General features: G+C 38.7%; 1 protein-coding gene across 7 annotated transcripts in view; it reads left to right on the forward strand.

The window, feature by feature from the left end:
* The first annotated feature begins 2114 nt into the window (after positions 1 to 2114).
* Positions 2115 to 15647, forward strand: part of adgrb1a (adhesion G protein-coupled receptor B1a) — a 237656-nt gene continuing 224123 nt past the window's right edge. For all 7 annotated transcript variants that reach the window (XM_084725977.1, XM_084725975.1, XM_084725981.1 and 4 more), the window contains exon 1: positions 2115 to 2672. The gene's annotated coding sequence lies outside the window, so the exon portion shown is untranslated. The remainder of the gene's footprint in view (positions 2673 to 15647) is intronic.

Raw genomic sequence — 15647 nt, forward strand, 5'->3', positions numbered from 1 at the left:
TAAATATTTAAAGACCCCCTCCAGTGAAAATCACATTTTTAATTTTAATTTAATTTGATTGTTAGCATGCCCATGTGGTGTTTTCCATGTGCTACAAGACATATCAAGAGCAAAATAAACAGTAATGTCAGGATCTCTGAGCATTTATTGTTTTGAAACTCCAGTGAGCAAGAGCAGTCTCAAAAAACAGATTCAGTCAGGCTGGGTATGTGACATCATAAACATAAGGAACCAATCCTATTAAATGAGAGAGTGGAGCTGTACATATCATAGGTGGCAATGCCCAGCCCACATAAGAAGCTAGATGTAGCTACTTACTGTGATAAGACAGCAAAACAGAGAAGAAGTTAGGTGCAGCTACTGAGGGGGAGGGGTGGGGTTAGTGAGTGTTGAATGTGTGGAGAGGGCAGGGACTATTTGCATATTCATGATCACTGAATACTAAGTGAAGATAAGGTATAGAGCTATATGTAAGCTATTTTAATAAGGTATTTAAACTTATTTTGTTTTACATATTATATAAAACAAAACATTATATATATCATATTTATTTAATTAGTATTTGCAGAGCATTCTATATTGTTTGAAACATGACTTGGGGTAGAATTTAAATTGATAGTCCCCTGTATGTTTTTTATTATAGAGATACTTTGAGTTCCCATGATAACATTATTTTAATCTAAACTGGTGCCCCACTGCATATAATTGGTGCCCATTTTATTTTATTCACCCCTGACCCTCAGGCAGCCTGAGTACACCCCTGCCTCTCAGCACCACCTCATTTCTCCAAGACATTTTGAACTTGCAACCAAAACAATCTCTTAAATTTTTTGAACATTTTTTTCTTCGATAATACATCCTATTTATGCTCCAGGATTTTACCCCAAGGAAATCCCTTTTATTTTCCATTCATTTCTTTGTCTAAAATCAATCAGACCTAAAGATATTTAGTCTAAAATTTCAGTCTCTGAAATCTACCATTAGTAATTTGCATTTGAAGGCAGTTATAATCTCCAAATTCTTACTGAGGACATGACTTCATATGTCTTTAGTAGTACACACAGCCCTGTATGACCCTATTTGACTGAATCTCCTCATTAGTGAGGTATGACTTTTACAATGAAGCACTGGCTGATGTTTCTCCCACACAAGCTGCTGCATCACTGAATGAGCCACGTTCCCTGAATGCCTTCCTATAACCTGTAAAACACCCCGTGTTGTGGCTATTTATTCTGAACGTTTCCCTCTTTGTGTGGTAAATGTAGGTGGTGCCACAGACCTGACACAACATCCAATTGACGCTGTTTGACTCCAGAAGAGGGGGCTGCTGGGTGAATTTTCTATTGAGAGGAACCCCCTCAGCTTTGAACACAATAAAGGCAGAATCTGGCAGGAAATTAGGCGATTTTGCCTTCAAAATAAAAGCTGTCCCAAGGGAGAAACCTCTATCTTTTTGGATGATGTTTCATTTCTGTTTTTTAGCACCACCATAAATAGAACAGAAACAAATGCTGTGCCAAAAAGTTAGAATTACACGTTTTATAAAACGTTAATTACAATTTTTGCAAAAGAGATGGGATATTTTGAACTACAGTTTGCCTGTGTGTACTGTATATCATACAGGTTTCTGTGATTATAAATACATAAATATGAAAGGTTTACTGCTAAAATATACAAAACACAACACAATACTTATTTACTTGTAATTTTTTTTTATTGGAATCATTAATCTTCACTTATACATATCCACTATTTTAAAATTTTCTGAGATTAACAGGCTTTTCAAAATGAAAAAGATAAAAAAAAAAAAAGGAACGATCTAAAATAAAAATAAAAATATGTAGATAAAATGTTTTAATTTGTTCTTCATTTTTAAATATTTTTCTGAATTATATCCTTGTATAAATGTGAATATGGTTAATTGGAAACTGATATTATTGTCCTTTCGAAATACTGTTTAATGAAGAGCTCCTCGAGTCTTCCAATTAATGTTTTTTATTTTGAAGGATCCAGTTGGAAGTCATTTTGGTGTAACTTGACTCTCTTGACAGTAGCGCGAGCCCCGGGCTTCCAAATAAGGAATCTGGCTGTTGCTGCGCGCGGACACACAGACAGACAGGACGCTCAGAGCCGCGAGCTGCGGACGGCGGCTTCCGAGATGCGCGCGAGCCCTCTTTGATTTGTCGCTCCGTTAAACGTTCACACACACCTGGAGGACTGTGTACCCGGAGGAGCAGGAGGATTTCAGACCTGGAGATTAACTTTTTGACACAAATGTGAGATTTTCTGGAATAACAAACACAACAACTGTTTTAAAAAGGAATTTCTATAAACGTTAATTAAAGAGGAGCGGTCCGGAGGACGTTTTCACCCTGGAACAATGTAAGAAAATAAGTCCGTGAATACATTCGGGATTTTCTGAACCCTCTTTACGCACTGGAAGCACAGTCGGAACTAACGGAACTCCTCTCCGAGTTTTCCCTCACCTTCTTCTCCCGCAAAACGGCACATTATCCTGCGCATGTAAGGCGGAATTCCCGTTGATAATTATGCGTTTTGTGGACTTATCCTAGGACTTATCTCCAGGCTTTTGGAATTGCTGAATGCCCCGTGAACGCACCGAGCTCTGACCACTGACAGCATGCGTCAAAGGGACCGCTAACTTACTCAGGGTAAATTCTCATTTTTATATGAATCATATTCACTCTCATTGACCCCTCACTGACACCTTCAAGTTTACAGCACACACATGTCATGAACGCAGCTTGTTGTGTTGCCTCTGCATGTTGTTTTGGAGAGGTGCGTGTCGATTTTTATCACTGTTAGTCGCCGGTTTGGGGCAAAATTTGCAAATAAATAAATAAACAAAAAGAGACAAGTACATTTTCTGGAGAGTTTTTCTGCTTGGTGTGGTCCCCCTCATCTCCAGGCTGAGGGGAGCAGCGCTGTCTGTATGTTCAAGTCTCACACACCCAAACGGTCTGTGCTCAGGGAGTCGCACCGCTGGTGGACAGTCGGGCTCCTCAGTCAGCCCCTGAGAATAGCAGGAGGCTCGCATCTCTGGGGAGGCAGTGTCGAACAAACTTAATTTAAAAATCATGTCATTTAATGAGCATTTGGGCGTTCGCGCAGGTTAAACATCAGCTAGAAAGCAATTTAAGACATTTTCAGAATGAATAAGCACGACTCTTTAAATCGGCACCGGTGAAACCCACCCAGCAGAATTTCTTCCACTAAATATATACATTTTAACTTTTTTTTTTCATGCGGTTCCTCACATTTATTGCTGCGGTTTTAATTTCATTTAGCACCTTTGTTTTTTTAACCCCTATAGATGATGAGATTTTTTTTTTTAAATATCAGCGGTTGTGCAACTCGTAGAATCCCCCTTCAAAGCAGCGTGTTGCTTTGGCAGTGGCCGTATTTAAATGCAATGTATTTTGAATAGAGTTTGCTGTTTGGGTTCTCCAGCCAGGAGAAAGCGCTGCGTATCTGGGCAAACCTGGTGCATGACTTACCGGAGTTTGCCATATTTTGATGAACTAAAGTCTACATATTTTTTATTTGAAGTGCGATGAAATTCAAATCTAGTGAAAGAAAACTTCACAGTAATAAAATGTTGTTTGTAACTGGGTATTTAAGGACTCTTTTTTTAAAAAACAAAAATTGTATCCACCAGCCTTTGCTTGAAGGTGCGACAAAGCTTATACAGTTTAAATATAGAATATGTTCTCCAGTGGTGTCTTAAGACATGATGATGAGGCGGGGTGAAATGATGCCCAGTGAGGAACCAGAGGCACGTAGCTGATGTCTTCGCAGTGGAGTAGGCAGATGAACGCTCTGAGCCTCTCGCTGTGGCGCACTTTCAGTCAGCTTGGTATCACTCACTGATGGCCAGCAGTCTTCTTCGCAACAAAATGGGTTGTCATTCACTGTCCCCTTCTGGTGCAAGGAGCCTCCCTCATCTCTGCCTGTGCTGCAGAGACACTCACTGATGTCCAATATGTGGCATCATGCTGCATGAGCACACACACACACAAAATGATGAGAGACAGAGACAGACAGGGGAGGCTGCTGTTTTTGACAAACTTTCAAGACAGTATTTTTATTAAAAGGTTATCTAGGGTTAGGCTGAGAAGCTGCTTCTGTGTGCATTTTCCTTGTCTGGTATGAAAAAAAAATATCCTTGACAGAATTAAATCCAACCTCAGACCTTTTCATGTTACCAGATCATACTATTGGGGGCGCTGTAAAAACACACAAGCCAGTCCCTTGGGTAAGTCAGGTTAAATTTCCATTTGCTTATGCGCTGTACCGATCATTGCTGATTTATTGCAGCGTAATATTGTTTTCTTTTACAAGGGGACAGAGCTGAAAATGCAGGGTCATACTGTCTATTTATATAAAAACATGCAATATCTCAACAGGTGACGATATTGTCTGTTAAAAAACACCCACTTTGATATAGGAATACTTGCCTGTCCACCGCCAATGAAGCAAAAGCAAATTTAAGATATCAGGAATGACTGATAGAGTGTGAAGGAGGTAGTTCCACCCTTTTCCCCTTTTACTGATTCATCCTCTGCAGGGGCGTAAATATAGAAAGTGTGGGCAGTGCGGTTGCACTGGCCCATGGGGTGGTGCTGGGGGCATGCAGATGGAGTAGGCCCTCCAACAAATGTTGAAAACGGGCCCTTGCAAGTGATTCAGATCACCGCCTTAGAAATAAAAGCCTGTGTTCAGAAAAGAACTTACATTAAACATAAAAGCAAACCCACCTCTGTCATTCTTTTCTTTCTTTTTTCATAGACAGTTATTGTCAACACTGGCACACTGCAATATCCCTAGTTTATTTATAGTTTATGTAGAATATGATTTTTTTATACAGTGCTACTGTGATATAAAAAAATGAAATATTAATACGTGATAATATCATGTAAATAATCCATCACCTCTTAAACACACTGTATGCTCTTTTCATATGAGCATACAGTCAGTTACAGGTATGGTTACAGACTCTCTCTTCACCTCCCTACACATATTTTCATATTTTGAGTGTTTTGATTTGCCAATACAAAAATACAAAATGCACAACTGGTATAATTTTTCCTTTTTTTTTTTTTTTTTTTTTTACAGATTATTATTTAATTCTTTGGCCAGTGAAAATCTGACATGATAAATAAACTATAAAAAGTACAAATGAATAATTTCTCATTTTCTTTGGTATTGTTTCATATACAGATATGCAGTGAAGATTGCTGGGTAATCTGCACGTTGACTTGTCCAATGTCAGGTCTCTATTTGATCATGTGATCATTTTGACTGTCGGGGCACTATCCATGGTCCTGAAAGAGGTGTCAGAAAATACTGATACACTTGAGTATCGCAGTACTACGTTTTGTGATACTGTATTTATTCTGACTGTACGGTGATATCATGATAAATGCAAAGATTTGTGGCAGTGGTTAAATTTTTTGTTGTGTTTAAACCCAGACCATTAAATAGCAGTGTTGTTAACTAGCTTCACTGTTAATCAGTTGATGATTTTCTGGATTAATCGATTAATACATGTTTAAGAATGTCAGAAAATGGTGAAAAATATCAATCAGTAATTCACAATGACATAATTAAATGTCTTGTTTCACTCACAACCCAAAGATATGAAGTTTACTGTAAAGAAACCAGAGAATTTGGTGAAATCAGGGAATTTTCTATTCTGAAAAAAATTACTCAATCAACAACTATTTTGATATTGATTAATCTGTTTAACTTAATAATTGAGAAATAATCAATTAATCATTGCAGCTCTAGTTCTGATTGCATAAAATACTTAGAATGCACTTAGAATAGAGAACAAACCACCATATGATTAAAATCTATGACAGTTTTCCTCAAATAAGATAAAGGTTTTCCCTTTGACCTCTCTGCTTTCCCACTACAATAGCCGAGGTAACTCATTTGACTGTAAAATCCAACATATTGTTGGTAAAATATAGACGTGTATATAAAAACCTCCATCAGAGGTTTTGTCTCCAGGCAACACAGCCGGACCTTCCCATCATATAAAACCCTGCAGCTCTACCTTTGACCTCTGTCACTGCGGCTTATGATGCCTGCAAAAACAAATATTGTTTGCATTCCCCAAAGTGTTGCGGTTGCGGTCCAGTGGTCTGAACTTATTTTTGACCTCTCATCAATATTAAAAAATGCTGAAAACAAGGCGTTTAACCCTCATCAACATTGTGTGTATTATATTAATGCCGGAAACCACAGAGAATTAACCCTACTTCTAACCCTGCCACAGACCTTTATAGTGTTTTGTTGCAAGAAAAGTACATTTTTTCACTAAACTCAGGCCTGACACAAGACTCTACGGAGAGTCAAGTGTGCAGGAGTTGTCTGCTCTCATGACAAAACATGCATTTCTGGGGCATGTGCCAGGTTTTCGGGGTCTGAGAGGCACCCCCTCAACCCCACCCCCCAGGTGCGGATATTAGCAGTCAACTGTTTTATCCACAAGAAAGAGAGCAGATAACAGAAATAGACTCAACAGTAGTGCCCTGACAGGCACGGCTGGCTCAGAGTCACAGGGATGAGACAAGCCGGCAATACAGCACAACACAGGCCTTTTCAGAGGCATCCATGCATGTTTTTTTTAACCTAGATGTCCTCCTTTGTTTCTGCGTCTTACATCCTCCTGCTGCCTCGGAAAATACCCGCGCCGTTGACTCACTCGCCTTTTTCTCTCCATCTTCTCGTCCTCTGATCGCTCCCCTCTCCGAACAAGGCCGCAGTGTCCAAGGCTGCGTGCCATCACAGAACCTCATATCTGAATTTGTGACATCAGAGGGAGGGAGAGGAGACAGTGAGGCGGGGGAAACAGAGGGAGTCATTGAAAGAGGGGAGATGAATAGATGGGTGACGAGGAGACAGTCAGCGGGACGATAGAAGATGGATTAAAGGCGAGATAGAGGGGGACTGTAGACACAGGGCTGTGTGACATAGACAGACAGAGCTATTCTGCTGCCGCCGAGCTCCGTGGATCGCTTTGTGTGTGACACCCACCATTCTCTGGACTAAACACACAGCAATCAGTCAGCACAGACAGGCAAGGCACACACACACACACTTTGAAACACTTTAAAGGTGAAACATGCCAACATCACATGTCCAGAAAGTTCTTAACGGCTCCTTGACAAGTGCTGTGGGGTAAATATCCTCGCCCGGAGCAACTTGGAGGTTGACCAGATCCTGCAACACCATTGGCTCTCCTAATTAGGGACTAAACAAGGAGCTTGGGAAGGGTGTTTAATGAGGCTTGGCCAATGTGCGGAGTGAGACAGGAACTTAGGCTGACAACCATGTAGCAGCCACAAAGCTTCACCACGAAGAGCCTCAATGGTTACATCCACCCCTCCGAGCCCTCGTGCTCAGTTCTGCATCACTGTGTAGCTGTTTAGTAATTGCTTTAAATGATCATTCATAGCCTATAATTCTTGTCTGATGCCAATATGAATTAATGTAGGTGTTGAAACAGACATGCAGAATACCTGTGACAATCTGGAGCCCCTAACTGCAAAGCTAGTCATCTCACTAGCACAGGGATTTTTTTTTCTTTTACTTTTAATGATGAATTTCAATCGGTGAAGAGTTCACCAACCAATACCAAGTCCATCAATCAAGCTGACAATGTCAGTTTCAGTCTGCTCTTTTCTCTTGTCACTGTAATTCTGTCCTCCCAAGAAAAACAGCAGCTTCAGTTATTTGCTGCAATACCCATATACAAGAACCCTTCATGCCAAAGAACCCTTCTGGCATCAGTTTTGCATGTGCCAGACTCCATGGTCAAGTTAACAGTAATATGTGTGCAAGGTCTAGGTGGACTGTCAAAATAAAGGTGCAGGAACTACTTGGTTAGGTTTAGGGAAAGATCATTATTTGGGTTAAAATAAGCATGTAAGTTATGTAGTAGACTAAAGTTAATTGTCATGTTTAATCTAGGGCTGCAATGTCAATGTCTTTTGGACACAATCTGACTGGCCAACCCCTGGTTTAAAAGCTAGTGCATGGAAGTATTTTGGCTGGGACCTGGACTGGAAGTAGCTCGTAGTCAAACAGAGAAAAAAGAAATCATGTATAGAAAACAAGACGCATTGATAATCATTTCCCTAACCTTTCCAGCTTGAGTCCCAAAAGAGAAATCTGATATCTGCCCACAACCGAAACTTTTCACATTATAGACAATCCTGCAAGTCGGTGATTAAATATTGGAAATGTCGGTCACAGCTAGCAAGATAATTTCAGCCATCACTAAAACTGACAAGTCATGTTAGCTAGCTAACAACACACCAGTGATCAACCAAAAGACACACAAAACAAAAACTTTCATGTAGCTTGGTGGAAGAGTGTAGCATGGGCCGAGGAAGAACGATAGATCAGGCATTTGGCCTTGGTAGACGTCTGTGCTCTCTGAGTGCCCTTCTAGTTTGTGATACTTCTGGGAGGCATCAACAAACGGTGTCATGTTGCCAATGGAAGCGTCCAGTCAGATGCTAACAAGGGTCATTTTTAACTGCAGTAGGAATTGGCATATTTTGTCGTTTACCTGAAAAGTTGAATTTATGCTTGGTCTCTTTATAAGAACTATACATTTGCTTTTAACAGATAACAGATAAAATATATATTTTACCTCTGTTTATTTCTTTGCTCATTCATGAATGAAATGGCAGCAGTCTTGAGAGCTGAAAATGTAGAAGAAACTGTGATCACTTAATCATTCTTGTTGCAGGAGGTATAAAAAAAACAGGCGAGGTGCTTCATGCTGCCTTTTGTCTGGAGACAACTGTCAAGAGAGCAGCCAAGCGTAAACTGAGTTTAATGCTCGCCGCATGACAAAGGCATAATAAGCATTAAAATAGAAATCCTGTGTACAGTAGATTGAACTCTAGATCAAACTGTACCATGTCGTAACTCAAATCACAACTGTAGAGATATACTTTGTGAATGTATGTGTTTAAAAAGAATATACTATATATACGGCATAACAAAAATCCAGAAGTCTTGTCTTGCACCAGCCTACAAAAATAAAATGACTTTATTGATCCTCCAGGCACTGAACCACCCACTGAAATAATTGATAACCCATTTCTGAACACTTCGCAGGCGACTGGCCAAAATGTAGAGACCCAGGGAGTGAGCTGAAACCATCATGAGTGGTATAATTAAGTCTCTTGTAAGGAAGCCATGTTGTGCAGCCCTGGTTATTGATTTACCTAAAGCAATTGACACAGAAGACCAGTGTGAACTAAGAAGGTTTCAAAGTATTAAGTTGTCTGAAGAAGCAGTCAATGGTGTCACCGCTACATGTCTGTTGTCAGAACTCATTAAAGTCACCTAAGTGTCCATCACATTGGCAATTAAAATTACATGCCTCATAATTTTTAAATTCTTGCTGTCTATAATATATGGTTAGAGGAGGAAGACTGAGTCTACAGCTAAAGTTGCTCTGATCAGGATTTTTGGGCCCATCACAGATCGCTTGAAGCCGTATCAGAAGATACTGATCGCAGGGTTTACATGAAGACTTCTATTAAGTAGAGCTACACAATTAATTGCAATATTATCGAAATCGTAATATGGCCAAGTGTGGTGTCCAAATCGCAGAACCAGAACCAAATCGCAATTGCCAGAAAAAGGAAAAAAACAGCATTATAATGAAGTACTGTACTGTTGAAAAGATGGCCTAAAATTCAGACCCCAACAAATATCACATCATCACAATTTTAATAATTTTTTTCTCAGTTTAAATTAAAATTGTAAGGCAGAAATGATCATTCCAACTAATTGTATCACATATCACAATCACAATTTCAGTCAAAATAATTGCAGTTGGACTTTTGTACCATACTGTGCAACCCTTATATTGAAAAAAAAAAACATGAAAATGATCACAGAAGAACTTTAGGACCTGTTGCACATGGATATGCTGACTTTGCTGATAATAATTTCACAATATTTCTTTTGATATAATTTTTTAAAATCATGGGATATTGAGAGACTCTCATCGTAGTATTTAATTGCATTACTATTTTGGTGCAAAAAGTAGCAGATAGCCCTCTGAGATTTCTGTGCCAAAAAAACAAAAAAAATCTACTGGCATTTTGCACTGACTGGTGTTAATGTCACACCATGCCGATGCCTATCTGATCGACTCTTCTGATTGGCCTTTATAGAGGTCACTAAGGCTAAGGTTAGGCAACTAAATAGGGAAAGGTTGGGCTGGAGGTGTACCACATGGATCTATACATGGTTCTCTTTAATTTATTATGTTTATTAATAACACTGATCATGATAGAGAAGACACCATCATGTACTGCTCAGCCAAAGTTACATATTAAACAAGTTCAGTCTCAGCTAAGCTGTCCTTGCATCATGACAAAAGAAAGTAAATGCTGTTCCCATGAAACAGGGACAGGCTCCTGCATAAAAGGCTAATTGTAACATCTCAAGGCAATAAAATTGAGCTTGCTTGCTTTGGTAAATACTTGAGCATTTTCACTAACAATTGTCCATTTTATCCTGCGTGTAGATAGTCTGGAAACTTTGTTAAATCAGACACAAGTACACCCCCTCCTCTCCTCGCTGTCTGAAATCCTCAGGCTCATTTTTTCACACAGTGCCCTGGGATTTGACACTGGTAGCAAATTTATGACACATCACTGTGATTTGTATGCTGTGGTTGGATGGTCATCTCTTTATATGCAGAGATCAATTCACCGCCTGACATTTATTTATAAGGCCATCCTAAGGTTGTCTCCATCTTACTTACGGTCTTTATGGCTCCAGTCTGTGGGCTTTTGTGGGTTTAAGGTCAAAAGACTCTTCTTTTCTCTTAAGTAAGATTTGAACTGAAATAGGAAAAGAAAAAAACATTAAGGTACACTGTAACAGGTATTCTCTTACAAAAAGATTTAGATCAAAAGAACAGGGCAGCACAGGGTAAATGCAAGTATAGCACTCTGGCTTGAAAGTGAAAAATTAACTTTTAGTTGCCCCTAAATTCTATCTTGCTTTATTTCTTTTTAAATTCTTGTGCGATACTGTGTATCATTGTGTCCTGCCCTTGTAATTGGGGGCTCATGTTGGGCAGATCTCACCTGTAAATGAGGTCGGAATCTCAGTGGAAACTTTCCTGGTTTTAGGCATTAGACTCTCTTTAAACATTTAAACCAGCTCCAAAAATAAACTTGTTCTCAGGCAAAGGTGGAGCCTTCGGGTGACTTTCAGTGTCTCTGGCCAAAAATATATGCTGGTCATAAATACTGGAGCCCTTTTGGAATAAACGGGTCATTCTTGTCATGAGTGTAGAAAGATTCTCCTTTTGTTCCTGTCAGACCAGGGCTAAAATCTCAGATGAAGACCTGCTATACTCTGTGTCCATTTGCGCCTTTGAAATGATGCCACTGGCAAAAATGTCAGTAAAGGTGTGTGGCTTTAGGAGCACATGTTGGTGGAACACTTACGTAGTAGCAGTTGCAGTATGTTAGGATCTGAGCTGCGCTGCTGTGAGTCAAGGTCTTCAATTAGCAGGATTCTCTTGCCTGTTTGCTATTTTTATCTTCATGTTAGCAAGTGTGTGAGAGAAGCAGAGGAAACACCTTCACACCTCAGTCTGCTCCTCTGGAAGCCTCGGAAGAAAAAGAGGAGGTGGAGCCAATGGATTAAACCACGTGAACACAGGCATATATATAGTTTAATGCCAATTATGGAACAACAGAGATCAAAACATATTTAACACCTTCTGTGATGCATTTGTCTGTGGAGCTTTTCCTCCAGATCACTTACTCCATACTGTGGTAGCTCTGTCTTCATGTTTTGCTATTACTTGTTGTTTCTGTTACAGAATTAATCATTGTCTGTCTGAGCTTTTTTCAAATTGTTTTTTTAATGATACAAAAAGTTTTGTAAAGGTTCTCACGTCCTTAAGAATAACAGGCACATGAAGCACATGAAGGAAAATGTAGTCTGTCAATACCAGTAACTGAAAGTTTCTCATTTTGATATGTGCAGGGATGGAAGTAACAAACTACAAATACTCAAGTTAGTGTAATTAAGTCGATTTTTGGCTACCTAAGTATACATTTCACTATGTAATCTACTTAGTTACTTTTAAAATCATATTTGAGCACTGAGTACAATTTGAAGTGATATCTAAACCTTTCATCTGTGTTTTTCTAGCCATTAATGCTATCTGATCACAAGTAACAAAAACAGGACATGAAGACAAAAAACATCCCCAAAATGCTGCAGCAGATACAGGTTTGTAGTGGTGACAGTTGTCACCAATCAGAACAGGAATTGGCTGATTGATCAGGTTTTTTGCGGGGGATATTGTTTTGATCTAAAAAACCTGATTTCATGGCAGCTTTTCTAAAAAGTTGTAATGCATGTTGCGATGTTTTTAGGAATTTTTTGCAATGAAACTGCAAGACTGAGTGAAAATTGCGAAAAGGATTTGAAAAATTCTAACAAAATATGTTTTATTGATCAATGCGCATGCTATTGGAGGCATTTCACAAAGAAGCCAAAATATATTTGGAGCTCAAACTCAAAACAGCACAAAATTATAAAAGTGCACATAGCATTGATGTCAATAACAGTGACAAACATTGCCCACCTGTGACAAATTAAAAAAATAAAAATACAAAAAATTATAAATAATTAAACAATAAGTGGGTTCATTGAGGCCGACACGTATGGGAGCTTCTATGATTGGTGAAATTCATGGGAAGCTAAAATGATTGGTCAAATTTGCAGGAACGTTGCGGTGATTGGACAAAAATTGCAGTCAAATTGAACTTGAGCAGTTAAAAAGTGTTAGGAAAAGTACAAAGTATGTTCTCAAAGTAAATATTTTAAGTAACATTACAGTAATATAACAGTATTTACACTTGAGTACAGATTTTCAGTACTCTTTCCACCACTGGATATGTGTAGTACAGTGTATTGTTTATATAGATTTAGTTTTGTGGTTATGCTACTTGCAAATTTGTGTGATGAATTCTGGAATTGTATCAACTTGAGCACAGGTTTGTGAGTACAAACAAATTTAAATGCATACAGTTTCTACGTGCAGAAAATAATGGACTTAGGAAGCTTAATGGAAATGACAAGTGAACCTGTGAGCCTTGGATCAAGGCCTAAAACCTAAAATACAAACTTAACACCACCCTGAAATTCTTGTTTTTCTGCCCTCCAGTGGTTTCAGTTCCCACCTTGCTGCAGTGATGTACAGGTGTACTCCAGGACACCATGACATCACTGTTGGGTGTGAGTATACTGATTATATACTGATATCAATGACTTACAGATAAAGTTCAGTTGCTTGTAGTTTGATCTGAAACTCAAACATACATTTAGCAGCATTTTCATTGGTCACACCTGAAGGAGGGTTTGCACTGTATTCGCAGGATGCACTGAGGAACTGTGAAAGACAATGGAATCAGATGATACCAGCTAATACTGTCTGCTTCATAATTATCATTACACCAGTCATGAGTTACAGTAGGGAGTGTTAAATTACACAAATTAAAACCTCTGTACTGCCAGCGATTGGCAAAAACAAACAAACAAAAAAAAAAGGCAGCCCATTGTTCTGAAAACTGTTAAAATAATAATATTGGACATTTGTGGTTTCACAGCTGGTTATTTCTTCAGTGATCCAAAAAAAAAAAAAAAAAAAAATCTAAATTCCAGCACACACCAGGATACTAGCATTGATACCATTTCATAAACACATTACATTAAAATCAAAAACTGGAATGAAGTACGTGTTTCAAATGTTGCCTCATCAGTTTAGCTCTGTGCTTGATTGCCATCAGTTGTGTCTTTAAATATTCAAGTGCTGATTAGCAGAGAATTCAACAGGTTCACATTCCACAGTATGAATGCACTTCAAAATGTCAATAACATGCAATAGCTACTATAATTCTACTGTACAAAACTGGATGTAAATACAACATTTCCATTTTTCAGAGCACAAAATCTGGCCATTCCATCTCCTAATAGTACAGCGGATGAGAAAACCCAGTATGCATACATTTCCATAAGATACCATATAAATATAGAGCCACCAAAATGCCTCCTGGCACAACCCCCCCACCCTTCCCCTCCCATTTAAGACAGATAAATTTAATATCTACTCAGTAAACAGTGTGCACTTCTTCCAACTTTTATGTATCGTAATGTATTATGTATTTTTATACCTTCTTTCATCTTATATATATTCTTTTACTTTTCTCTAGTAGTTTTTGATATGTATTTTATGACATACTTTGTGCTCCATGATATGTTATCTTATGGAAATGTAAACATGGCACAAAACCTCTGTAGTACTGGATAGCCAGATTTTGTACTCTGACATAATCTCATTATTTTATGGAAATATAAATGTGATATTTCTAATTTTGTACAGTGTAAATGTAGTTGCTCTTACTTGCTGCTGAATGAGAAGCTGTTGGGTTCTCTGTGATGACCAACACCTGATGATTTAATCACCCAGCTGATGGAAATCAAACACAAAGCAAATCTGATGAAGTAATGTTTGAAAAGCATAGTTTGCATCATTTCTTGTTTTTAATGTAATCTGTTATTAAAATTGTTGTGTCAGTTCTAGTATCACGGCAACTGCTGGAGTGCTTGCGCAGTTTGTACAGTTGTAGTTTACCCTGCAGCACCTGGCACCCAGGAAAGAAGCACTGCTGTCCATGGGGTATCTTTAGGGCTGTTGCAGTGTCCACAGTTTTTATTTGTTCTTACACTTCAAGTCCTGCGCATTGAATGAATCATGCATCAATTTTGCTGTCTGATGCAACTTAAAACATAAAGGTTTGCCATGTTTAATGCTGTTTGAATGTTTATTTTGTAGGTTAGCATGTTATGTGGCTAATGTGGCTAACAGGCCTGGGTGATGTTGGACTAATGCGATGATATTGAGGGACAATCAAGAGAAACTGTGAACATTAAGACTCATTTGAAGCCAACTAAATAATGAAAGTGGAAGGCCTGATGCAGGTAAATGTTTTTTTCTCATACTGCACTAAGGTTAGCTCAGCTAGTCTTAGCTTTGTTGTTATATGGAAGCCTGTTCTGCTGCACACTGGTGTGTTTTGTACTGCTGCTGTATGTAAATTCACTTGATAGACATGCCCTGAAGGTAATAATAGCAACAAGTGACAAAGAAATGGTCAAACAGCAGGAAGTAATTTTCTTTGCGACGTCGTGTAACTATGACTAGCACCCAACAGTTAGCCTGCTCAGACCATGAAGTTGCCCACTGTGTAGCATTTTGCATTTCTTCACCAAATTACTTCATTTATCACAAAGAAGTAATTTGCAAAAACAAACAAGAAAAGGTGCTAATACTGCATACTGTGCTGTTGAGCCAATCTAAATCACTGCAGGGGACATTCCTTCCCCACGACAACCAATCTTTTGTTGTTTTTCTTATGTCTTCATTTAGCCTTCAAGTGTTGAATTCAAATACATCTAACACATAGCCTTAAAATGTCTGTTTTGTTTCTTTAGCATACTGAGACCCTAAAGAAAGCGGTGTGATCTTGCGTGGGGAAAGGTATGCTGTGTTCAAA

Source organism: Lutjanus erythropterus, chromosome 9 (genome assembly GCF_056507025.1).
Source record: "Lutjanus erythropterus isolate fLutEry1 chromosome 9, fLutEry1.hap2, whole genome shotgun sequence".
NCBI lineage: Eukaryota > Metazoa > Chordata > Actinopteri > Lutjaniformes > Lutjanidae > Lutjanus > Lutjanus erythropterus.